This window comes from Botryllus schlosseri, chromosome 1 (assembly GCF_051294905.1).
Source record: "Botryllus schlosseri isolate E-star chromosome 1, Bs_hap1, whole genome shotgun sequence".
In the NCBI taxonomy this organism is placed as follows: domain Eukaryota; kingdom Metazoa; phylum Chordata; class Ascidiacea; order Stolidobranchia; family Styelidae; genus Botryllus; species Botryllus schlosseri.
Genome location: NC_137236.1, coordinates 4,817,729 through 4,844,674, shown reverse-complemented (window position 1 = coordinate 4,844,674; position 26,946 = coordinate 4,817,729). Strand labels below are relative to the sequence as shown.

At 38.5% G+C, this 26,946-nt stretch overlaps 2 protein-coding genes across 4 annotated transcripts in view; one reads left to right on the top strand and one right to left on the bottom strand.

Moving 5' to 3' along the window:
• LOC145440294 (uncharacterized) overlaps nt 1-20,640 on the bottom strand; it is a 189,440-nt gene extending 168,800 nt beyond the window's left edge. The window contains exon 1 of one of the 2 annotated variants that reach the window (XM_080317968.1): nt 20,338-20,640. The gene's annotated coding sequence lies outside the window, so the exon portion shown is untranslated. Of the gene's footprint in view, nt 1-16,865; nt 17,847-20,337 lie in introns of those variants that run through there. The other variant, XM_080318046.1, reaches the window with a different exon arrangement.
• LOC145436146 (serine/threonine-protein kinase PLK1-like) overlaps nt 1-26,946 on the top strand; it is a 992,061-nt gene that overhangs the window by 492,038 nt on the left and 473,077 nt on the right. The gene's annotated exons all lie outside the window — the stretch shown is intronic.

Sequence of the window (26,946 nt, the reverse complement as noted above, 5' to 3'; positions counted from 1 at the left end):
GACTTAATTTTTTGCCGAATGAGGCCATCTCTCTCGTCTTTCAAATGCCGAAACTTGTGCTGATGCTTCTGTTACGAGCTTTACATGTCATTCCACTGTTTGATTGTGGCATGGATGAAACAAAATCAGAGGCTTCTCGCGGCATTCTTTTAAGTCTTCATCAGTTAAGTGCTCAATCGCTGGAGGAAGTTGTTGATAAGGTTCAATATCAACCAACTCGTGATATGCCTTTGCATATCCCAAAGTTGAACTTGGAAGCAAAGGCATACCACGAGTCAGTATATTACTTTTCTTTCCAAAAAAATGATGACGGATCACAATTCGTCAGAATAAATGCTGAATTTCAACAAAAATGTGTGTATATATTGTTTTTTTGGCTATAACTCATTTCGTGTTCACAATAGAGAAAACTTTCTTCTTAAGACAGATAGAAACATGATGCTTCCGCAGATTTTGAGCTATATATCATGACTCTACGACCAGCGGTTGCCGAGATGGGCCATTTTACCCCCCCCCCCCCCCCACGCGCAGAAATTGGGGGGTTGCCGGCTGGAAAATGGGGGTAATACCCTGAAGTCACTTTTTATTGAAGTTTTAGGTCATTTGTCAGGATTGAGGAAGCCCGTTTTTAGATTTGAAAAAAAAAAGTCATTTTCACTCCACCCTATCGGGTATTGTTGGAGTGTGTAGTATGATTGTGTCATGTCTCTGTCAATGTACTGCAATTACTCGTTGTTGGCGTACAGAAGTATTCACGTGCTATCGTTGTAAAATACTCCGTCGCTGTTGTCACATCGTTAGTAGCCTGAAATAGGAAGTGAATCCATCAAAATTGATAAAATATTGTATATTTTGGATCACAAATCCAAGCAGAATTGTACAAACTAGCAGTTAGGTAACGATCACCTTACTGCTGCATTTCTGAGTTTTGGCTTTCTAGTTGTTATTGCGAGATTTAAAGAGAGACTAGCTCTAGTTGTAGCTGCGAGTATTGAAAAGCGAGTAGTTCCAGTTATAGCTGCTAGTTTAGAAAAGTGACCAGTTCTAGTTGCGGCAACAGAGAGCTTCTCTCCTCCCATTTTCGACTTGAGGGCTACATTATGACACTATAACTGCCACTACGTCTCAATATTAGAGTCAGGTGAATAATTCGATGTACGTTCAATTCATCAATGTCGATATATGTCTTGCGGGAAGAATATGACAAACTTTCATCAAACCCCTAATTTCTCAAACAGACCTGTCGCTCTTCTCAGAATGCTTCTGTGTTGTAAAACCCCTGTTCTATTTGCAAGTTTTGTAAAGTGAGCAATGCAGTTGCAGATTTGAAAAGTAAGTAGTTTTACTTCTAGATCTGTGTTGTGGATGAAGATTTTGGAAAGTAAGTTCTAGCTTCAAATGTTGAAGTGAGCAGTTTGAGATCTAGTTGTGAGTTTTGAAAAGTTCTAGTTCTAGTTCTAGTTCGAAAATCCTGTAGTTTGTACAAATATGATACCAAGATTTCCAGACCAAATCCTGCTTTATCCGTTAAATCCACCCATTTGCTAATTGGCTGGGTCTTGTGCCTCATCAGTTGAATTAAAGGGAGTTTTCAAATACGGAAATTGCAAATTAAGCCATGGCTGAGCATCTTTTTGGTGGAGTCACACACCAGCAAGAGTTGTAATGTATCTGCTCAACACGACATGGACACGGAATTCCCAATAACTTTGAATTTAAACATTTCCTTTTGAATTTTAAGATCAGCACTGGCTCAGAATAATTTCGGATATCTGGTTATCGCCAGATTTGCGTCAATATCATTTTATAAACTGGATTGTAACAGGAAATTTCTGATATTTTAATCGGAGCAGACTTGGATAACTAGAAAATTATAATCTAATTTGTGAAATGTTTATATGCTCTCATTGTAATCTAATTTCCGGATTTCCTGAAAATACTACAGGAGAACTGTATAGTGCGAAGCGAGTCTAGCTTGCACCGAGATTTCCCATTTTCATGCCTATAAGAACGAACTACAATTTGATACGAAATGAACTTGATTCTAAGTCCAAGTTTTTGCAATTCCAGTAATTCTAATTATAATCTAATTTGAAGAAAAAAAACTGTGTAGCTCTAATACTAATTTTTACCAAGTTTGAAAAAAAAAACTATGCAGATATCATTCTAATTCTAGTCTAATGTAAAAAAAATATTGAGCTTCAATTGTTATTCTAATGTAATTTTGAAAAGGTGGAAATTTTCAAGTTGTCCAAGTCTGCTACAGAGTTGTCACTCATGAATTGATTTGACCCAATACCAGTTTCGGATTTCAAGATATTAAATCTCTGGTTCGTAGAAATACCCTACATTTCAGAGAGCTATCCGAAATAAAAATATCATAGATTACACAAAGACTCACCCATGTTGATAGATGATAGCAAGCTGCTCGTTGAATTGTTATTGATCAATATCTGAAGCTGAGCATCCAATTCTGTCATATGGAAGTCTGGTGATTTGTTACCGCATATGATGGTCGCTCTGGCTTGTCACCAACAAGTGTCTGTGTCTCTGTATTAGTAGCACCTGTAAAATATAACAAGATTAAATTGATACAACTAGTCGACAATAGCATCACCTTTGTGATGAGTTGGTAAAACTTCATATAATTGATTAGAGTGTGAATTAATAGGATTCTTGAAATTCGAAGTCACACACCATACGTTTCCCAATCCACAGCGTGATTATCAGGCATCGTCACCTACACTAAGCGACAAGCGTAATAAATTAATAACGAAAAATAGTTTCAATACTTCTCTTTTGCTATTGGTTACCCGAAACCGCCGTTAGTCATATCTCAGCATAAATATTTCTCTTAGAGATCAACTCGCACAATAGCTTCAAAACAGTGATGCTTTAAAAATACGAAATTATTTTGCATGAAGTGTATCTGGCATTTTCCTTGCGGCCACAAGCAATACTTATGTCACCTTTTAAAGTTATTACAACTGTTATTAACTTCATGGTACGGGGTACTGGAATACTATACTGAAATCTAACATTACATTCGGATTCAAATCACCCAGATACTCGATTTTACCCAGCCCTACAGCTTAGCAAGATTGGCAGGCTCTGTAATGTATCGTGACAAGAGCATGACCAATATCAGATTTTGAAGTCACAGAAAAAGCAGATATATTAGGTAGACACTCAAAAGGTCTGGTATCTAGCTCAATCCTTTGTAATCAGCCGGTCTACATAAAAAAAAACACAAAATGCCATCCACAGGGCTTGAAACAACACCCAATATATTGCCGTGAAGTAGCCACCTAGCATAGCCAAGCCACCTGTAATTGAGTGAAAACTCTACTGACTACTTCGACCATCTATGTATGTAGTCTAGAATTGACATATGAATGTCCCAAGTCAAACAGTCATAGATTAGAGTTGTCTAACTTCCTACTACCAAGTTGTGACGTCATCAAGATAGTTGATATTGTATCGCCGCTCATGGCCAATACCGATACTTCTTTCAAAGTCTGATATCGACTCGATATGATTCGCAAACTACTACTTGTCGGGGACCGATACTAGAATAGTCTACTCGACACTTAGTATTAGGCTCCGAATCGATTCACACAGAGACTTGATTTAGCCCAATCTTACTGATCAGGTTTGAACAATTGAATAATTCTAGTTGTCTAATTACACTAGTTACAGCGACATGCCTGTAATCTAATTCAATTTTAATTTGGGAAATGCTTCTACACGCTATCATTTTAACTCTAATCTAATTTCTGATTTTCCTGAAATTGCTACGAGAGTACTGTATCATGTAAAACAATCCAGGCAGAAATTTGCCATTCTCGGGCTTATGAGAATGGGCTCTGATTTCATATGAACCGAACTTGATGCAATTTCCTTTTCGCGAATTCTTTAAATCAAATTTTAATCTAATTTGAAAAAACCTGTGTAGCATTGATTTTTATTACAAACTATTTTGAATATATCTAGCTATAATTAGTATTCTAATCTAATTTGGCAACTATTGTGTAGCTGTAATTCTAGTTCTAGTCCAAGTTGAACAAAAAATTGTATTTATAATTGTAACTGTAATGCAATTTGAATACCGTAATTTTCCGAATATAGTGCGCCCCCATGTATAATACGCACCCTTAAAATGGCGGGTAAATTCCGGGAGCCTGTACCCATGTATAGTACGCACCCTGCATTCGCACTACATGAATAGTTGTGTTTTAGTACACGATGTCCTTCTGTTTTGCGATGTCACTGTTCAACAATCATGACATAACCATCGCTAATCATAATACAATTAACGGCATTGTCTCTAAACGATAGTAGATAGCAGCCAAAGCCGGTGACGCAATAGTTCAGAGGCTAGCGACACATCTTGCGCACGAGGCCTATTAAATGCGATTGCTCAGCCCAACGGTTATGTCGTGCGCACCAGGACTGTTGGAGAGGCGACTGAGCACGGAAGGGATTATCTTGCGCACATGGCCTGTTGTATATGCGATTGTTAAGGCCTGTCGTTGACACGATGAATTAGCGAGGATTGCCACGCGCGCGTGCAGCAATGCTCGTGTTCGATGACCTAATTTCGCTCGCGTACGAACGGCAGGCAAACTAACTCAGCAGGAGATCGTGTGCTGTGCAGACGACTCTCGTTAATTGGCAACACGTTTCTCCGTAATTGGTAGCGCGTTACGCTGATAATACTAATTACTGGGCGCGATGGCTGAAAGTGATGCGCGTAGGAAACAAACATGAAGAAAGGTGTGATTTCAAGTTTTTATTGAGGGAGATTTTTTTCAAGGTTTGTTGTTACCATGTATAATACGCATCCCCCTATTTTAAGGCAAAAAATCAGTAAAATTTTGCACATTATACATGAAAAATGATGGTAGCTGAAAATGATCTATAGTTGTTCAAGTCTGCCCGCTCCGCAATTTATCACAACCTTGTCGTAGAATTATGAAAACCTCACCATTGAACGTTGTCTCGAGTTGATGTGTTGTGATAATGTGATGGTGATAGTCAAGCAGATGGTCGGTAGTTGTTGAGGTATGTCGCCTTGCAAAAACTGGCTGTGGACACAACTTGCTTAGCGGCAGGTCGTTAAGATGGGTAAATAGATAACATTCTGTGTTGGGATCAAGTCGACTTCAAGTTACAAGTCATCTCAAGTCTTTCCCAATCTTGACTAGAGTCAAGTCAAGTTACTATTTACTAGTCACAAGTCATTGTATATCTTGACTAGAGTCAAGTCAAGTTACTATTTTATATTCAGAAGTATTCTGACTGAGTAAAGTCAAGTTACTATTTACTAGTCACAAGTCATATCGAGTCATTGCATATCTTGACTCGAGTCAAGTCAAGTTATTATTTTTTACTCACAAGTCATATCGAGTCATTGCATATTTTGACTCGAGTCAAGTCCAGTTACTATTTTCTAGTCACAAGTCATATCGAGTCATTGCATATTTTGACTCAAGTCAAGTCAAGTTACTATTTTGAGTCACAAGTCATATCAAGTCATTGCATATTTTGACTCGAGTCAAGTCAAGTTACTATTTTCTAGTCACAAGTCATATGAAGTCATTATCATCATATCGTGACTCGAGTCAAGTCAAGTAACTATCTTCGAGTCACAAGTCACATGCCGTTTACACAATTTGACTTGAGTCCATTCTGGCCCTCAAACGGTAAATTAGCGGCCAACAATGTATACTAAAGCAAAGCATGCATCGAGTTACCAAGAGAAATGTTTGTTGGGCAGGTGACTCTTAATATCAGAAATTTCCAATAGGGTTTGGCACAATGATTGAAGTGCTCGAATGTGAATTGAGTATCAATTCTGATAGTTCGAGCTGGGTAGCGAGAGATCATTTTTTCAAGTACTGAGATGATACGCTCCTTGACAGTAGAGTTAACTTATCAACGAGAATTAGAGTTTCGAGATGAATTCACGCTCATCAACTCGCAGCATTGTCACAAAGTGCAATGGATTAGGCACGGCCGCAAAAACACAAAATTATCTTTCCTATGATGTAGAACTGACGCTATATCCTTTGTGGCCGCATAAAAGGTACAAATTTGAATTTTGTACTTCATTCATAATGTTGTTAACGCTGTCATGAATGCTACTCAAATACTCGACTCGATTCAGAATCGAATTACTCGGGTGCGGGATATTTTCCATGTCCACACCAAAGAACCTTGAAACCCCAATATTGCATCATACTCACATAACACAACCCATCGACCGGGTGTCCACTTCGAAACTGTGTCCTTACTTCCGTAAAACTTCCGGGGCAATATTGTTGGATGTGCCGCAGAACGTGTCCTTTCTTTGGATGTCAAAGTCGACCTCGGTAGCTAGGCCAAATCTCCAATCTTCATGTTGTTGCTCAGGAAGAGATTCTTCAACTGTCAATACAAATTCCGCATTTAGTTACACAAGACTTGTACAAATTACCAATCTAGTTAGTTGGAGGCCATCAAAAGACTGCTTTTTTAGTAGTTGTAAATGCGGATTTGAAAAGTTTAGTTGTCGGACAGCTAGGAAACACGTTCCGTGTAAATCGTGATACCTTTTTTTTTGTTGTGTGATGTTCTTATTTCTCAGTTCATTACAATTCAGTAATTCATATGTTAGTTAAGTAGTCTGTTGTGGATTCTTAATTGTCGTTAGTTCTAGCACTAGTTGAAAATTCTGGAAAGTGACCAAGTCTAGTTCTAGTACCAGTAGCACATTTCAATAAATTCAATAGTTTGTGCAAACGGTATGACTTCAACCAAATTTCACCTTTATATCCGTGTGAATGATCTTACCTTTGTGAAGATAAACGACTCCAAGCAGAATTTGATGCATGTCATAACGAGTCTCTGCTTCTGTGATAACTTACCGACTTTTGTGAAGTTCCATCAGCGACTAGCAACAAAAATCAAAGCTAATTGGATTGCCCGAATGAAATCAACAATATCATTTGTCGGGCACATCTCAATCAGAGATTTTCAACCTATTTCAGCTAGCGAGCTGGTCAAATTTGACGATTAATTTAGCATATCGGTGAACCTGTCTAATCAAAAATTACATGTAATGCTGCCTATTTGATAATAGACATGTCCTATGTAGGTCTTGGTGAAATGAAGAACCCGAGTGATTTGAATATAATTCCCACTATAGAAGGCTGTAAGCATCGGTGACATATCTGTGAGTGGTGATCAACCCACAGTATTGTCACAAAGCGTAATAAAATAGGTGTGGTCAAAAAAATACAAAATTATCTTGATTGTGATGTGCAACTGGCATTATATTGTTTGCGGTAACATACTTAAACTTTCTACATCTTTCATACTCCTATGACGTCATTATAGATGGTACTCGAGTTCTTACTACGTCATTATAGATCAGTGGTTCTCAACCTTTTCGTCTTCGCGGACCCCTTTCGGAACGTCACGGACCCCGCGGACCCCCACGAAGTTAAACAGTCACAAAATGACTTTTCTTGAAAATAAGATCAAACTATTCATGTAAAACTCGGGTTGACTTCTATTATTTCAAATCGAATTCCGTAACTGCATTTCTTGAAATGTACGGGGTCGGGTCTTGAAAATCCGCGCTTTTGATTTGATATGAACGAGTGCCGAAATTCCATTTGCACAAACATATGTGGTGGCGAATTTAATATTAGCACATAACGCTTCCGACGACGCATATGGGTATAATCGCAACCAATATGGTACCAAAATTGACAAACAAATGTTTTAATGAATATATACCGTCAAGCCTGGTCCTTTCTATCTAGCATTCTAGCAGCTTATCTCGAAGTTATCATGGAAAAATGATTTTTGTAAACATTTCGAAGTCTCGTGATTGACTTCAGCCTACTCATCAAACTTTTTTTCACAATTCCTAACAAAACATTTCTAAACAGCAGAATTTTTGTATCAGTAGGCTATTGGCAATTGAAATGAGTCTGCACAGGGTAGGATATTTAATCTCAGATGGCCATTCTGTTAATGTGAGCTCTGTAGTTTTACTAGTATAATGAACCCAAACTGCCTCGTAATTTTCTGAATTTAAAACAAAATTGGGTTATCAATTATTTTGAGGCTTCGCGGACCCCCTGAAAATGCTTAGCCGACCCCCGGTTGAGAACCGCTGTTATAGATGATACTCAAGTTCTTACTTGAAGTCTAGTAGTCAATCTAGAATATGTACCTTTAATGTGACCACAAAGAATGCAATGCCAGTTTTGCAGCTTCTTGGACCACACCTATTTCATTGCACTTTTTGACGATGCTGTGGCTTGATCACGACTTTACAGATATGTCATTTCCAGTAACGTCAGTAGCTTTGTACTGCATGTTTCGTATGCTAAGATACGATCAATCGAGATTTACATCCTTCCACAGTGAGAAATCCTTTCGAAACCATAATTCTCATTGGGAAATTACCTCTCAGGTAGGTTTAGCTAGGTTCATTGATCATTTTGACTCTTCTGGCAAGGAGCGTATCATTTCAGTACCTTATGCAAAACTGTATCCTACCACTTGACTCGAATCATTTGATAAATTACTCGATTCAGATCCGAGCACTCAAATCATTGCGACCAGCCCCCGTGATCAGAGTTGTGTAACTAGAAAACTTTCAGCTTTTCCCAACTAGCTTATAGTCACACAATCTTTATCTTTGTACCGTTTTTCCAAATGTCCTTAGAATTAGAATTACAGCTTTTCGCACAAGAAATACTGTTAATCAAAATACGTTTGCTTGACTTCAGTTAACAACATAATCAAGCTTTTACCCTTCTTTTGCACAACTCGAGAACGATGTAGACAAAATCCTTGTCTTGAAAAATTCCGTGAAATCCACCGACGGGCTTGTGATCCAAACTGTGGTGGAGAGACATTTTGTCTTTCTCATGCTCATTCACGAGCAATGCCTGGAATTCAGATACTAGTTTTAGTCGCGAATTTTGAAAAGTGAGGGCCGACTAGTTCTCGTTCGAATTGCACATTTTGCGTCAATCACGATACCGGTGATCTGTAGTGCGATGCGCTTGCAGTCAGCTAAGAATCATCACTACTAGGAATAGTGTAGTCGGGGCCCTCTCATTTCAAACTGGAAACCCCGTCCTATTGAAATGCCGAGTCTATCTCCAATATTTCTTAGCTCATTTACAATTCAGTAATTCTTATCATCAGTTATTAGTTGGGGATTTTTAAAGGATAGTTCTAGTGCAAGCGTGGTCAACCAACCGTAGAAGAAAATTTGTGCGGCCGTGTACACAAAATTCAATTAGTATGTGTTGGCGGCCGTCGACATAACAATTGAATTTACGAATTGGTTCCCTAATTTTTGAGAGATTAATTAATCTTTGCAAGATTTAATTGATCTTGAAATTTTCTTCGCGCTACGTGCGATTCAATGAGACTTCATTTTTAGATTTTAATGTAGTAATGTCCTTATCAATCTGAGCCCCACAGTACAGAAGCGATGCGAGCAGCGGGGAGAAATGATGTACTCCATATAGAAATAACAACGTGGAATCGTGTGCTATCACGAAAGAAATTTGTTTCTAGAACGTTTAGGAGATTGCATTGATAACTAGGGTGGTTTTTTTACCTTTCAAAATTTGTCAAAATTGTAGAGTTAGGTCAAAATTTGTCAAAATTGTTCATAAAGTCAAAATTATTTTGACGTCTGCATTTCGTTAGTATCATAGATTTTGCACTGTCGGTGAACTTATCATTTGATATTTTACAGCTTGTTGCCTTCTTTATAGGCCTACCGTTGTAAGTAGCTAATTGTCTGCTGATTGTGAATCATAAACGATCAAATAAACAAATAGGTAGACGTGGTGTTATGGTCAACGTACCGCGATATCCTAATTGAAGAAAGACTTCTTGGTCATTGCATCATTCTTATATTAGGAAGCGCATAATGAAAATTGTGATGTAGACAACAGTTTCAGAATGAAGCAACACGGTGTGTCACCAGCAGTGTACCCAAAACTTGAATGTTGTCAGCCAACAATTGCTGCTGTTGAACGTCTTTGGCAAGCTAACCACTGGAATTCTTCACCGGGCCGTAAAAATATAGGTTTTTTCAAGCCAAAAATGTTTGTTCAGGCCAATCTACTTCGTTAGGACAGCCAGTTCCAACCTGAAATGAAGATAAATGGAACAATTTTAACATTATGTGGGAAGACACCTAATTGGCATACGTTAGGTCAAAATTCAGTTTGTTTAGGTCAAATTTGTTATTTTTTTAGGACCAAAAATCACCATACTGATAACTATACTGACAATCCTGATGGAAGGTCAAGAATAAAAACATTTGAGTGACTCGAGTATTAGAGCAAGTATACGGCAAAACCTACTTGAGTATTCTGAAAAATGAAGTAGGTTACTATTGTTACCGACTACCTCTGCATACAAGATGCAGTCTTTCTAGTTTATTTCATTTCCAATTCTAGCAACGGCCCCAAAGTTGTTTAAATCAATGCTCTGAAGGTTTGGAAATTTGCCTTACGCTAGTTGCCATATTGTTTCAATATAGGTCGAATATAGCGGGGTTATTGGTGAAAGTGCTACTTATTGAAGTTGGATCAAAATAAGATATCGGTCGGACTTCAGCTATAGTGAACGAGACTCAAGTACGCGACTCGAAACGTTACACTCGATTCAGAATCGAATCAAACACAAACTCTAATTTGCTAAGAGCTAGAAAAAAAATCTTACTGTTCAAACTCTATAGAGGTCGCCTTAGTCTATTGAGGTCGCTGTAGTTGGCTTTCCAAGAACCTGGACGCCATGGTCAAGCAGGTTGTGCGCAGTTTCCGTGAAATGTAGCCATTGAAATACTCGCTCGCTCGCACTAGTCGCATGCCAATATTCTAGTGACAAAATCACAAATAGTAATAAAATCACAGCTAGTCTCATATTTTTATGAGATTGTTTGGGAATCATGATTTGTGGATTTAAAATTATAATAGCAATTAAGATTTGGATTTGAAATAGTAAACTATTCCTGTAGTTCGATAGGAAGAGACTCAAGTATCAGGATAAGCCTATTTGTAGACTTGATCAACTAGAAAATTTTCAGCTTTCCAAATTTGATGAGGATTGAAATCACAGCTACTAAGTTTTTGTTATCCATATTAGAGAATAGAATCAGAATTATAGCTACGTAGCTTTACCCAAATCAGAATATTACAATGTTAGCTACAGATTTTTGAAAATTAGATTAGATTAGAATTACTGAATTGACAAAAGCTTTGACATCGAATGAAGTTCAGCTCATATCAAATCAGAATTTATACTCATAAGCACGAAAATGTCAAATGTTTGTACATCGAGTTTGGCTAGTTTCGAACGATACAGTTCTCCTGTCGCAATTTCAGGAAAACCAGAAATTAGAATGATAACATAAAAAATTAGGACAAATTAGATTAGAATTAGATTACAGGCATTCGCTTGATTAGTTTTATTAGACAACTACACTACAATTTTTACCTTGATACCTCTGTCAATGATCTTACAATCGTGAAGATGAACGACGTTAATCAGAATCTGTTGCATGCAATAACGAGTCTCTGCTTCCGTGATGGCGCGTCTTTTTTGTAAACTTTCATCAGCGACTGAAAACATCAATCAAAGCTAATCGGATTAATAGGATGAAAACAACAAAACTATCTGTTGGGAAAATCTAAATCAGGGGTTCTCATCCTTTTCGACTCGGCGGGCCGGTAAAACTCGACAACAAATTTTTTGAACCGATAAAATTTTATTTCATGGTGCCATTTTGATATCAGACTTGTTACACGTAGGGCTGTCAAAAACGATTACCTGGGTGATTTGAAATTGAATCGAGTATTAGGATTCGAGTCGAGTGTTTGAGTAGCGCTTATTATGATGCCATACCAGTGTTGATGACATGGTAAGTTCAAATATGTAACTACAGCCAATATAATGCTGGTCCTGCATCACATTAAAAACGATTTTGTATCCTTTGAACATATCTATTTCATTGCACTCTTCGGCAATGCTGTGGGTTGATCACGACTTCACCGGTATGTCATTTCCAGTAATATGCGCCATGCTTGTGCCACATGTCAAGTATGTTGGGATACGACCAATCGAGGTTTACAGCTTTGCACAGTGGACATGAGTATGGAAACAATCATTTTCATTGATCAATCAACTCTGAATGACAAGGAGCGCAGGATTTCCTTGATGGAACGGATCGTTTCTAACTATTTGACTGGAATCAAGAAAAATAATGCTCGAACAGCCCAACAATCTTCTTAGCAACGTCACATACGAGCAAGAGCCGTAATTTGGAACTGTCATATCTCTATAACTTGACATGAATTTGAGAATAACATGGATTTCTAGATATCGACCAGATTTGCGTCAATGTCATTTGACGAACTGGATTTGCACAGATAATTTATGATATTTTTCAGTTGTCGCTACAGTCATGAAAGGTGTCAAAATCCCTGATTAGTACAAGTAGGCTTACATGTAAGAGGGAGGTCGATTCAAAATGAAATCAACTACTGATTACATAAATACCAACCTATATTTATAGCTGACTGCAATCTTGGATGGGTATAGGTCAATTTCTCAAGCTGAGCTTCCAATTCTGCCATACGAAAATCCGATGATTCGGTACTGCAAATGATGTTTGTCACATATGTGCTTCTGTGTCTCTGTATTAGTAACACCTGTCAAGTTAAGAAATTAGATGATACAACTTTGAAATCATAGTAATGCAAATGTGACGAGGGCTGAAAAATTCATTTTCTTTGCAAAACCAATATTAGGTTAAAATAGGGATTGGTAGGTTTTATGACCTTATAATAAGACAGTCTATACTCAGCATGGAGCCAGACAAGAACTAGAATTCGCACAGTTTATTGGCACGATACAGGCTACAGGCCCTGTGATCCAATCACCACGATGCTTGACGCTTAATATTTAACACGTGATCCAATCACCGTGATGCTGGATTTTGCCAAGTCTCGTTGATAATAACGTTAGAAGTCTGAGCAATATGCAGTAGCTAAGGCACAATGATTCGAGTCGAGGAATGATTTTTTCAAGCATCAAAATGATACGTTCCTTGCTGCTCGGCAAACATCATAGTTTTGATAGCACTGTCCACTATGGTCGTTTAAAAGAAACTTTTTCAGATTCCGTGGATTCATAGATTAAATTGTTAGGTTGCCAAAAAAGGCTGCGCACCAAATTTGGCTCAATTCACCAGCCAAAGCCACGGCCGAGCACAGCAAAATTTTTCAATTTATCAAGAAAATTAATTTTTTCTTTGCTTGCAAAATAAATTTGACGCAATTCCAACCCGTAGAAGCAAAGTTATTAGAGATTTTATTCAATAAATCTGGGATTGGGCCTAGTCACCGTTAATGCTATTTTTGCATATACAAAATTTTCAACTGCAATAACTTCGATTCTGCTGGCTAGGAGTGAGCAAAACTGTTATGCATCGTTCTTTCAGGCAACTTGACAATTTCATGAGATTATCAGAAAAATTTGAATTTGTTTTCATTTTATGAACCTGAGTATTTTTGGCTGTACCTCCGAGAACCACGTCGATTATTTTCACAATTTTCAATTGGCTCTGCCGCGGCTTCGGCTATTAGAAATGAGCGAAATTCGATGTGCAGGCTTTTTTAGGCAACCTAGAAATTTAATCGGTGAATCGATTAATCGAAATAGTAATAGTCTATTAATCGTATCAGAGCATACAAAACATGCAGTACAAAGCCACACAAGTTAATGGAATGACATATCTGTGAAGTTGTAATCTACCCACAGCATTGCAACAGAGTACAATGAAATAGGTGCGGTCGAAACAACACCAAATAATATTCAATGTGATGCAGAATTGACAGTATACTATTTGTGACCGCGTAAAAGGTACTATCTGTGCTTCCCACATCATTTATACTGTTATGACATCATATTAAGTGATACTCGGATAGTCGACTCAAAGGCTAATACTGGATTCAGAATCAAATCACTCAGATGCTCCAATTTTCCCAGTCCTTACCCTGAGACCCTAGCTCAGGGGTTCTCAACTTCCCACGTATAACGGGCCGCATTTTAACATCAGAAGACTCCGCGTGCCGCAGAACATTATTAATATGTATTTGTGGATTACTGTTAAATTTGGGCTACTGTAGCCCATATTTACCAGCCGTATACGGGCGTTTAGTCAATTTTTATGCATTCTAAAGCATTAATGGACAGCATTCGTAAGTTTACAATTGCTGTTTTTGTGAGAATATGTATCTTCCTGCGGCGCAAGTATAAATTCCTTCATGGATCGTGCATTGCATCCATTGCCAAGTCGGTATATGTACCTTCAAACCCTTCCACCAAACAACGGATCTCTCTGTTTCAATGCGTGAGCGAACAAGTATAAATTGTGCTAACTTTTTCGTTACAGAGGCCATTATCACTTTGAGCTCTCAGTGATATGAGAAGAAGTCTGACGTTTATGGGTCATTTCTGAGCATTTCCCCTACCCACGTTTGCCTTTCCAGTATTTCTTATGCAAATATGTCCACTCAGAAAAAATGCACCCAGAAAATTAGCTATGCAATGTCTGTGAAGTCGGTGGATTCGTTCAATGCTATGCTAAATTAGTCTACGCCGCAACGTGTTTCAGAACATGCGATAAAAGATCAACTGACATTGCTGCTACTCTTCTGGTCACGGCGGTTGAATCAGACAACTGTAGCTTCGAAATTTGTCAGGTAATGTTGTCCTCGCTGCTAAGTTCCGGAAACAGCGAATACTCGCACAATATGTTAAAGTTTTATTGTAATCACACCTTCTCTAGCAGATTTCTTGGGTTTAGCGATATTCCAATGCGTCTGTAACATCGTAGGCAATTTTAAAAATGCCTCGAAATATGAATCGCTGGGCTTGACACCAACTAGCAGCGTTTTTTCTAAGAACAGGCGATATGTAAATCCGGAAAAATGTTTTGTGGTATCATTTTAATCTTCTACGCTACAGTTCTTCAACAAATATGACTGATCGGTTTTCCATTTATATCTGAGAAAGCAATTTCATTGTTCCACGCGGAGTTACAAACCCAGTTTTCACCGTTTAATTTCCCCTCCCCTGTTCTTGTCTCTGTCCAAACCATTCGCAGTGAGTGAAGCGGGAATCTCTTAAACCTGAGTCCTGACATATACAGATTCAAAAAGATAACAATCTAAACTCGAGCATATATCAAGAGACCAGAACACATCAAAGAATGAGTATTTAAACGAAACAGATACGGTGCGATAAGAGAACTAAAAGTGACTAAATTATTATGTGAAAATACCGTGCCAGCAGTGATTGCGTTCATAGTGAAAGATGTCGCGGGCCGCAAAACAAACGTCTGCGGGTCGCATGCGGCCCGCGGGTTGAGAACCCCTGCCCTAGCTATTCCCGTTTAATAAAGTTTCACATGAATGTTCTTATATACTCACAAAACACAGCCCAGCGACCAGGTCTCCACATCGAAACTGTGCCCATTCTTTCCAACAACTTCCGGGCAATATACTTGAGTGTGCCACAAAAAGTATTCTTTTGTTTCGCCGTCAAAGTCGACTTTGGTTGCCAGGATGACATCTCTACGAGATCTCCGATCTTCACCTCCATCTTGTTCAGGAATAGATTCCAAGCTGTCGATACAAATTTCGTATTCAATTACTGAGGTATACTGATTTGTACAAACTACCAATCCAGGTAGTTGATGGTCAACAAACTACTGCCATTTTGAGGAGTTCAGGTTTTAGTTGCATAGTAAAAAAATTAAAAGCAAGTTGTTCCAGTTGTAATTGCAGATCTTGAATAGCGAGTGGTTCATTCAAATAAATGTAGTTGCCGACAACTCGAAAATGTATGTCGTCATGATACCGGTGTTCTGTTGCATGATATTTTTGCAGCCTTTGCTAGCTCAGAGCAGGGTTGTAACCTAGTCACAAGTCAATCTCACATTTATAGTCTTCACTCGAATCAAGTCGAGTCATTTTCAATTCACCATCGAGTCAAGTCCGAGTTCAAGTTGGCGAGTAGAAAACTGAGTACGAGTGCAAGTCATTATGTTCACTGTTCAGTTATCAGTACAATATACTTTTTCCAATTCTCTTCGAGTGATATAGAATGGCTCGCATTCATAATATCGTTAATTTCCTCAGTTTAACAGTTTCTGGCCCTTTTTTCCAGTATCAGGACTGATATACAAAATACCAATCATGTGGTGACTTTACTATTCTTCGAAGCTACAGTGATAGTCCTGGTCTTGAGTCATATGACTCGAGTTAGGTCGAGTCACCAAATAAGTGTGACTTGAGTTTGGGTCGAGTCGAGTCATGACTCGAATCATTGCAGCCCTAACTCAGTGTCATCCAGCCCTAAAGTAGTATAGGCAGGGTTGGTCGAAACCACCCCCGTTTTGAGCTCGAAACCCCGTCAATTTGAGATGCCAATTCTATCCCCGATATTTCTCAGCTCATTTGTAATTTAGTAACGAAATAATCATTAATGAGTTATGCATTAGTTAGTTGGTAGCAGATTTTCAATGGTCCTTGGTTCAAGTAGAGAATTAGGAAAAGTGAGCAATTCTAATTCTTGTTGTGCATGTTGAAAATCCAGTAGTTTGTACAAGTCCACTTTCGAGAGCTTGTACCGCCATCAATCATTTTACGTTAGTGGTACATAAGGTGCATAGTTTTATCCCAAAATTAGCAAACCAATCATCGGTCGGCTCTGGTTCTGACATCATTCTCGAAGATTATTTACGAATGCACTACTGCATACAATGTTACCTTGATATCTCTATGAATGATTTTACAATCACGAAACCAAACAACACCAAGTCTCTGGTTCTGTGATGGCGCATCTTCTTTTGTAGTTTTCATCAGCGACTGACAACAAATAATAAGGTAGCTGGTCTACTGGAATGACAAAAACAATATTATTTGTTGGACAGTAATTCTCAACCTTTCTGAGTTAGAGGGACGGTCAAATTGGACAACAGTTTTTGCAGACTGGTGAACCTTCCAAACTATAAACTTCATTTAATACTTGCTTTTTGATAATGAACGTGTAAATAAACAGGGCTGGCTAAAATAGAGTATGTGAGTGATTTGATTCTGAATCGAATAATGAGTTTGAGTCACTCATGTTAACGTCACAGCAACACCACAAGGAATATAATGCCGGTTCTAGTCACGTCATAAAGATTATTTTGCACTTTATGACCATAGCTATTTCATCTTACTATGGGACAATGCTTTAGGTTGGTCCCCACTTCGCAGAAATGTCATTTTCAGTAACGTGAGTAGCTTTGTACTACATGTTTCGTATGCTGCGATACGACCAATCGAGGTTTACAGCTTTTCACGGTGAGAAATATTATCGAAAGTATAATTCCCATTGGTTCAGTTCAGCTAATTGTTAATATAATTTTTCCCTTTGGTGGCATCGAGCGTATATTGTCAGTACTCGAAACAATCATTTCCTACCATTCGACTCAAATGATTAGAATTGATACTCGATTCAGATTTGAGTCATCAAATTATTGTGCACAGCCCTAGTGATCGCAGTTGCTTCACAAAAAAATGATCACATTATCCAAACTAGATTAGAATTTGAATTATGTGAAACATATTTTTCCAAATTAGATTAGAATCACAATACCTAGTTGGAAAAGAAATCAAGTTCAGTTCATATCAAATCGGACTTGATTATCATAAGCACGAGAATAGTAAATGACTGTTCACCAATCTTGACTTGTTTCACACTATATATATTAGGGTGGAGTAAAAATGACTTTTTTTTCAAATCGAAAAAAGGGCTCCCTCAATCCTGACAAAGGACCTAAAACTTCAATAAAAAGTGACTTCAGGGTGTTGCCCCCATTTTCCAGCCGGCAACCCCCCAATTTCTGCGCGTGGGGGGGATAAAATGGCCCATCTCGGCAACCGCTGGTCGTAGAGTCATGATATATAGCTCAAAATCTGTGGAAGCATCATGTTTCTATCTGTCTTCTGAAGAAAGTTTTCTCTATTGTGTACACAAAGTGAGTTATAGCCAAAAAACAATATATATGCACATTTTGTTGAAATTCAGCATTTATTCTGACGAATTGTGATCTGTCATCAGTTTTTTTAAAAGAAAAGTAACACACTGACAATACCGAATATTGGGCTCATATTACAAATATATTCACAACACAGTCCTTTTAAAATCGGTTCAGAACATCATAATGAAACACTGACATTTAACGACTTATTGAAAATGCATTCTTTTGTCATGTTTTTTCATCAGTTTACGAGACTTAATTTTTCGGCGAATGAGGCCATCTCGTCTTTGAAATCCCGAAACTTGTGCTGATGCGTCTGTTGATGCTTTACATGTCGTTCCACTGTTTGATTGGGGCATGGATGAAACAAAATCAGAGGGTTCTCGCGGCATTCTTCCAACTCTGCATCAGTTAAGTGATCAATCGCTGGAGGAAGTTGTTGATATAGGGTTCAATATCAACCAACTCATACGCCTTTGCTTCCAAGTTCAAGTTTGGGACACAGAATAAACGAACAGAACCGCAGTTCAATTGGTTGGAATTGCTATGACTCTCAATGTCCAGAAGTGAATTTTGTTCAGCGGCATGTTTTCGAATCGCCAGCACCTTGGTCACACCCAATTGGAACAAAACTACGTGGAAGTGTATCTTGTTGGCCAGTTACTCAATTCAAAAAGCTCTCGCCACCACTTATGGCCTTTCCAAAGCTCCCATTGGAAATTGTTAGTGACTTGAGTAAGGACCAGTTATATGCTTATAAATGTGCTGGGCAATTATTCAAGGAAATGCTGATGATGATCTGGCTTACTTGGAGGTTGGAGCAGTTGCGCATTCAAGATGGCTAACTTTAGGATGCAGTGCAGAGTTTTACGGTATTATGTAAGAGTTGATGAACCGCCCTTGAACCTGGAGATTCTGGTTCGTTTTTGCCTTGAAGTATATTTTCCGACTTGGTTTGAGATCAAGCGAAACAAACATATAACACATGGATCCAGAAACATCTTCAACTTGATTCAACAGGTTTTGAATTTTTCTGACCGAAACGTTCGGAAAATTGCTTTGAATGTGGTGATAAGAAACGGTTATTTCGCACACCCCGAAAAGATTATGATTGCAATGCTGGTAGATGATAATGAAGACATACGAAATAAGGGTGTGACCAAGGTGCTTGCGTTTCGAAAACATGCCGCTGAATAAAATTCACTTGTGGACATTGAAAGTCATAGCAGTTCCAACCAATCGAACTGGGGTCCTATTCGTTTATTCTGTGTCCCAAAGCCAAGGCATACCACGAGTTGGTTGATATTGAGCCTTATCAACAACTTCCTCCAACGATTTAGCACTTAACTGATGCAGAGTTGGAAGAATGCCGCGAGAAGCCTCTGATTTTGTTTCATCCATGCCCCAATCAAACAGTGGAACGACATGTAAAGCTCGCAACAGAAGCATCAGCACAAGTTTCGGGATTTGAAAGACGAGATGGCCTCTCAATTGCCAAAAAATTAGGTCTCGTAAACTGATGAAAAAATTTGACACAAAAATGCATTTTCAATAAGCCGTTAAATGTGGGTGTTTCATTATGATGTTATGAACCGATTTTAAAAGGACTGTGTTGTGAATATATTTGTATTATGGGCCCAATATTCGGTATTGTCAGTGTGTTACTTTTAGTTCCAAAAAAACTGATGACAGATCACAATTCGTCAGAATAAATGCTGAATTTCAACAAAAATGTGCGTATATATCGCTTTTTGGCTATAACTCATTTTGTTTTCACAATAGAGAAAACTTTATTCTGAAGACAGATAGAAACATGATGCTTCCGCAGATTTTGAGCTATATATCATGACTCTACGACCAGCGGTTGCCGAGATGGGCCATTTTACCCCCCCACGCGCAGAAATTGGGGGGTTGCCGGCTGGAAAATGGGGGCAACACCCTGAAGTCACTTTGTATTGAAGTTTTAGGTCATTGGTCAGGATTGAGGAAGCCCTTTTTTCGATTTGAAAAAAAAAGTCATTTTCACTCCACCCTAATATATATATAGAAATAGTTGACTAATTAGATTAGAATTACATTATAAGCATTTTATCATATTTAGCTAGAGCAATAATGATCTGGTTGTACAAGTCTGCTAGTCATGAACATTACAGTTCTAATGCATTTTCGACCGGCACAGTTAGAGGTACATTACATTTGTAATAAGGACATACCTTTACCCTTCTTTTACACAACTCAAGAACGATACAGACTAAATCCTGTCTTGGAACAATCCGTGAAATCAAACGACGTGCTTGTGATTCAAATTTCGATGGAGACCGATCTCTTGACACATTTGTCTTTCTCATGCTACTTCAGAAGCAATGCCTGTAATTCAGATACTTGACTCAGTTGCAGATTTTAAAAAGTGAGTAGTTCTATAGTTCTACTTGTGGATGTAAAAATATTTTAGTTGCAGATCAACTAGAAAACATGTGTATTCGTTTGTCCTGAATCATGATAACGGTTTTTCGTTGAGTGACTACTACTAAGGGTGAAAATGCGGGACAAAACCTTATTGAGTATTCTGCAAAAGTAGAGGTAGGCTACTATTGCTACTGACTGTCTCTGCTTGTTTGCGTTGAGATGCATCCTTTCTCGTTTATTTCATACCTAAGTATAGCAAAGTTGTTTGGAAATATGTCTCAAACTAGTTGCCATATTATTTCACTATAGGCTGAATATTTGTGGTTATCATTGAAGGTGCTACTTGTCGCTATCAGCTCAACAATATGATAGCGGTCGGGCTCTAGTGTTGATGAATGAAACTCGAGTACGCTACTTGAAACGTAATACTCGATTCAGAATCGAATTAATCAAGAACTAGATTTTGCCAAGACATACGAAAAAACTTTCAGTTGAAACTCTGTAGTTGGCTTCCCAAAATGCTGGGCGCCACGGTTGAGCCGGTTTTCGGCAGTTTCTGAGGAACGTAAACATTGAATGAATGAATGCGTAATGATTATTCATATCACAATTTACCTCAGTTTGCCTCTTTAGTAAACAAGGTTCATGAGTTCGTCGTAGCAGCTTCAATCTTTCATCAAACAAAACAAGGTAAGGAGCACTGTGGTGCAGTGTTGTAGCAGTATGAATTACAAATAGTCTGAATGAAACAGAATCTTATGAAGGAACGAAATTGTTGACAAGATCCAGCGAGTGTATAGCCTATCAGGAATACACACAGAATTTATCAGATATTCAATAGATTTCAAAACGAAACAGAATAAAAATAATATTTGTTGCGGCTGACTGTTTATAATCACATCATCACAAAGGATAGCGATCAATGATGTGCTAATCACCTGCATCACAAATCGTAGGGGTATCATTTCACGTCTACTACCAAAAAGCTGGTAGAACATCATATCTTATATTAGACCAGTGGTTCTCACGCCCCCCCTTTTTGATAGTGAAAAATTTCGCGCCCCCCTTATCGTCATATCACAAAATCCAACTGGGATGCTAGCAACCCCAACAGATTGTTTGATGGTATGGACGGTTATGAATGTTGATGAAAGAATGAAAATATATGAAATTGGGTCTATGCAGAGAGAAACACGCATGCAGTGGAGGTAAATCGCGCGCAGCGCGAAAAATTTTTTCAGGTGACCGCTTCTTCGCGCCCCCCTACAGATGTTTCACGCCCCCCAGGTTGAGAACCCCTGTATTAGACTATAAGGAGCTTCTTATTGTAGCTCCATGATTAACCGTTTTTATGAACGAATTGAAATCTCACGAGGAAGTGAAAATGTCGACAAATTGCATGAAATGGATGACAAGGAGAAACACATATTTACAGAATGGCCACAACAATACAATTTGAAACGAAAGTGTAAACGATATGCACGGACTGCTAATAAACAGACAATATGACAAAGGATAATGTACACGAAGCTTAAAATTTAGGTGACATAAACTATAGTATTAGCTCATCACACTGTGATACAAAGATTTGAATATCCACATCAAACTTCTCTAAACAACAGACCCAGCGCAAATTACTACAAAAGCAGTCTTTATTGAAACTGATTAAATCAGTGAAAAACAAATTTTCAGGCAGTAATCATACGCCGTGATTAAAATATGAAAATTGGAGAAACATGTTCAAACTGAAAAAAATAGATGATAAAAAACAACGTATAGTGAAATTTTTATTGTGGCAACGACAAATGGAAATGGGAAAGAGCCTTAGTAACACAAAGATACAAGTCCACCACAATTTCTAGACAAGCCGGCACAGTAATCATTTAGCCGGAAAGGTGATTCAAAGATATATGCGATGAGTACTCTTACACATTTGATCGCAATATTAAATCGTATTGACACGATAGCAGAGTGAATGAACGTCTACTCTAAGTAACAGCATATTTTAGTATAAGGTATTCCTGTCAATATTACTGCTTCATGTTCGAGATCATCATCGCGAGAAGAAAAAGATATGCGTTCCGCTATTCTACCGTATGCGTATTTCCATGTCTTTTCAAGTTACCAAGCAGGGAAAACGCTTTTCCGCACGTCTGGCACTCATAATTTTTGACTCCGGTATGTGTATGCGTATGCGTTTTCAAGTTACCAGGCAGGGTAAACGCTTTACCACAGATCTGACACTCATAGTTTTTGACTCCGGTATGTGTATGCGTATGCGTTTTCAAGTTACCAGGCATGCTAAACGCTTTACCACAGATCTGACAATCATAGTTTTTGACTCCGGTATGTGTATTCTCATGTGTTTTCAAGTCTTTGATCAGAGCAAACGCTTTTCCGCAGATCTGACATGCATACTTTTTGACTCCGGTGTGTGTAATTCCATGTCGTTTCAAGTCACCAAGCTGGGTAAACGGTTTTCCGCAAATCTGACATGCATAGTTTTTGACTCCAGTATGTGTATTCCCATGTGTTTTCAAGTGTCCGATCCGAGCAAACGCTTTGCCGCAGATCTGACACTCATAGTTTTTGACTCCAGTATGCGTATTTTCATGTATTTTCAAGTCACCAAGCCGGGCAAAAACTTTTCCGCAGATCTGACACTCATATTTTTTGACTCCAGTATGTGTATTCTCATGTGTTTTCAAGTGTCCGATCCTAGCAAACGCTTTGCCGCAGATCTGACACTCATAGTTTTTGACTCCAGTATGCGTATTTTCATGTCTTTTCAAGTCACCAAGCCGGGCAAAAACTTTTCCGCAGATCTGACACTCATATTTTTTGACTCCAGTATGTGTATTCTCATGTGTTTTCAAGTGTCCGATGAGAGCAAACGCTTTGCCGCAGATCTGACATGCATAGTTTCCAGTATGTATATTTCCATGCGTTTTCAGGTCACCAACCTGCACAAACGTCATTCCACAGATCTCACAGTCGTGGTTTTTGACTTCATGGTGAGCAGTACGTGTTTCCGCATGTCTTTTCAAGTGACGGATCGGATTAAACTTTTTGCCATTGCCCTTGTGTTCATGATTATTCAAAGGAGTGTGTGATATTAAATGTTTTTTCAATATAGTGATTGCAGCAAAGGTTTTACCGCAGATCTCACATTCGGTATTTCTATCTATAAGGTGGAATCGCAAGTGAGCTTTCAATCCGTCTTTGCGATGGAAGCTCTTTTCACAGATCCAGCACATGTTCCTTCTCATTCTTCTGGATTAGCTGTATAGGGCCTATTACTTTACTTCTTCAAGAATCATACATCAGCTGCTATCTGCTTAAAAACGATTATTCAACGATAGCTTGGAATGAGCTATTACACAGTATTATGATTCTTATATTATATCAACCCAGTCTGAAATACATTAGGAATTAGCAAAAACGTAGCAGTGTGATAATTAACAATATCCAAGAATAACGAACTTATGATCTACCGTAATTCTCCGAATAAAGTGCGCCCCCATGTATAATACGCACCCTTAAAATGCCGTATAAATTCTGGGAAAAAGCCTGTACCCATTAGGGTTGTTCGAAATTTGGAAAATGTTTGGAATACTGCGTATCCATGGCTTATTCTGTAGATTATTGTTAAAAAACAATAATGGGCCTGAAAGAAGCTCGCAGGAAAGTCGGTAAGATTTGTCTAAATGCGTTTGAAAGTCGTTGGTGAAGAGTGGGCGGGCCACCGACAGCAGAGTTGCGAAAAGGCGGGCAATCACGAACGCGCGGTTCTTGATTGGGTAATCGGCTAAGCTTCAATGATTACTGCAACAGCTGACTCGGATTCGGGTGCTTCGCTTTACTAAATTGAAAGTTTGTTTTGTTGTGGTCGAGACTGTTAGGAGCGGCTGTGGTTCTGTTCAAGCGAGTTGTGGGTTGATGAATCATTAGTAGTACAGTAACACGTGTTCTTTGATTGCTTTAGAGTCGATAGCAGTAGTTTACGATTTGGAGCAACAATATTGCAGTCATGGTAAAGGCAAAACGGCGAAAGATTGTACACATGCCACAGCGAGGAACAAGATCTAAGTCTGAGCAGTACCGTACTTGGTCGGATATACGTGCGATTGCATCTGTGGCTCGAGATTACCAACTATGTGAGGTCGGATATACTTGCGATTACATCTCTGGCTCGAGATTACCAAGTATATGAGAAGTAATGAGATGTTTTCTGCATCTGAAAGAGCATTGTCCTCAGTCAACCCCTACTTGCAATGTGGTGGTGGATGATGTAATGACAGTGTGGAAAATGGCGAGGATTGCAACAATGCAGAAATCACATGTGGTACGATCACTTCAAAACCTGCACGAAAGATGGCGTTATCACAATTAGGGTGGAGTGAAAAATGGAAAATTTTGAATTTCAAAACGGACACTTGATATGTGGTGCCAAATTGAAAAAAATAATTTCTATTATAATTTTGGGCTTGTGCACCCTCTAGTGGTCGTGCAATTTCACCGAACGAGCCAAAAATAGCTAAATTCGCTATATATTGATGACCGCTTCCGCTAGAAAGCTGATTTTGGGCTTAAAAGATGCGGAAGCAACAAGTTTCTATCTCACTTCCACAGAACTTTGTCTTAAAAATGAACAGAAAAAAAGTTACGAGCAGATTAATTTATTTTTAGACCATTTTTCGGTAAAATTAGGCACTGAAGCAGGGTACGAGGCCAAAAGCGTGTAGTGATCGCTCTTATGACTGACAACTCCGTATTGGAAACACATAAATTGCTAATTCATATTGAAAACACAAAACCATCAATTCCATATTGAAAAAATATATATTTTGAAGATGATTTCACTACCAGAGTATTAGTCTGCACAAACTTTGAAACCTTGTTTTGTATTAAAAGATTTCATCTGTTTTTGAGACTTCAGTTTTTCTCTGATGAGTCATCTCTACGTTTAAATCCCGACACATGGGCACATGCTTTGGTCACCACTTAAACGTCTCTTTCCACTGGCTGGTTGCGCCAAGGATGTTTGCGGAGATGACCTTGGATTTTCCATCTCGAGATATGGTGAGTTTTTGATTGCTGGTGGCTGTTCCATATCTTTTAGATTAAAGTTGACAATTTAGTGGTATGATTTGGCCTTGACGTTTATGATTGGGATTTCAAAAAATCTGATTCTAGTGTCAACGTTGTTTTTAGGTTTCGTTCCATTAACATATCCTCCTTCAAAGTCGCTAATTGGAATCTGGTATTCTGTTTGATCTGCTCATAGTTGTAATCTGCAAGTCTTCCGAGGCCTTCATCATCATCACTGAGCATTTCCAAAATACATTATCCGGATGTGCAAAACATGCTTTTCCTTGTAGCAAAGGTAGTGCAAGGTTGCGAATTTGTGTATCAGAAAGCTTTGTAATATGGGAAACTATGTTGCACAAGTTTTAAGCACCATCAACAATGGAATTGTGCCTTTTTATTTCAAACCATGACGGAAAATAAAACTTCATGCAGAATTAAGCAAGATAGTTCAGATTGCTTGATGGATGACTCTGGCTATGTATGCTATGTATAGAACCTCAAAAAATCAGGAAATCTGAACTATCTTTCTCAATTCTGCATGGAGGTTTATTTTCCGTCATGGTTTGAAATAAGAAGGTACAATTAGGGATGACTCAGTCCCACATAGAACATGCCGAATTTTGAGTTTCTATGTGCGACAAAGTCATCCATCAAGCAATCTGAACTATCTTGCTCAATTCTGCATTGAGGTTTATTTTCCGTCATGGTTTGAAATAAAAAGGCACAATTCCATTGTTGATGGTGTTAAAAACTTCTGCAACATAGTTTCCCATGTTACAAAAGCTTTCTAATACACAATTCGTAACCTTGCAATATCCTTGCTACAACAAAAGGCATGTTTTGCACATCTGGGAATGCTCGGTGATGATGATGAAGGCCTCAGAAGACTTGCAAGTCTATAACTATGAGCAGATCAAACAGAATATCAGATTCCAATTAGCGACTTAGAATGAGGATATGTTAATGAACCGAAACCTAAAAACAGCGTTGACACTAGAATCAGATTGTTCAAAATCCCAATTATAAACATCACGGCCAAGTCATCGCACCAAATTGTCAGCTTGCATCTGAAAGATGCGGAACATCCACCAGCAATCAAAAGCTTTTCATATCTTGAGCTGGAAAATCTCAGGCCATCACCATTAAGGATCAATCATCCTTGGCACAACCAGGCAGTGGAAAGAGACGTTACAGTGGTGACCGAAGCATATGCCCATTGCCCATGTGTAGGGATTTGAACGTAGAGATGGCCTGATCACTCAAAAACTGAAATCTCGAAAGCAGATAAAATATTTTATTACGAAACAAGATTTTAAAATTTGTGC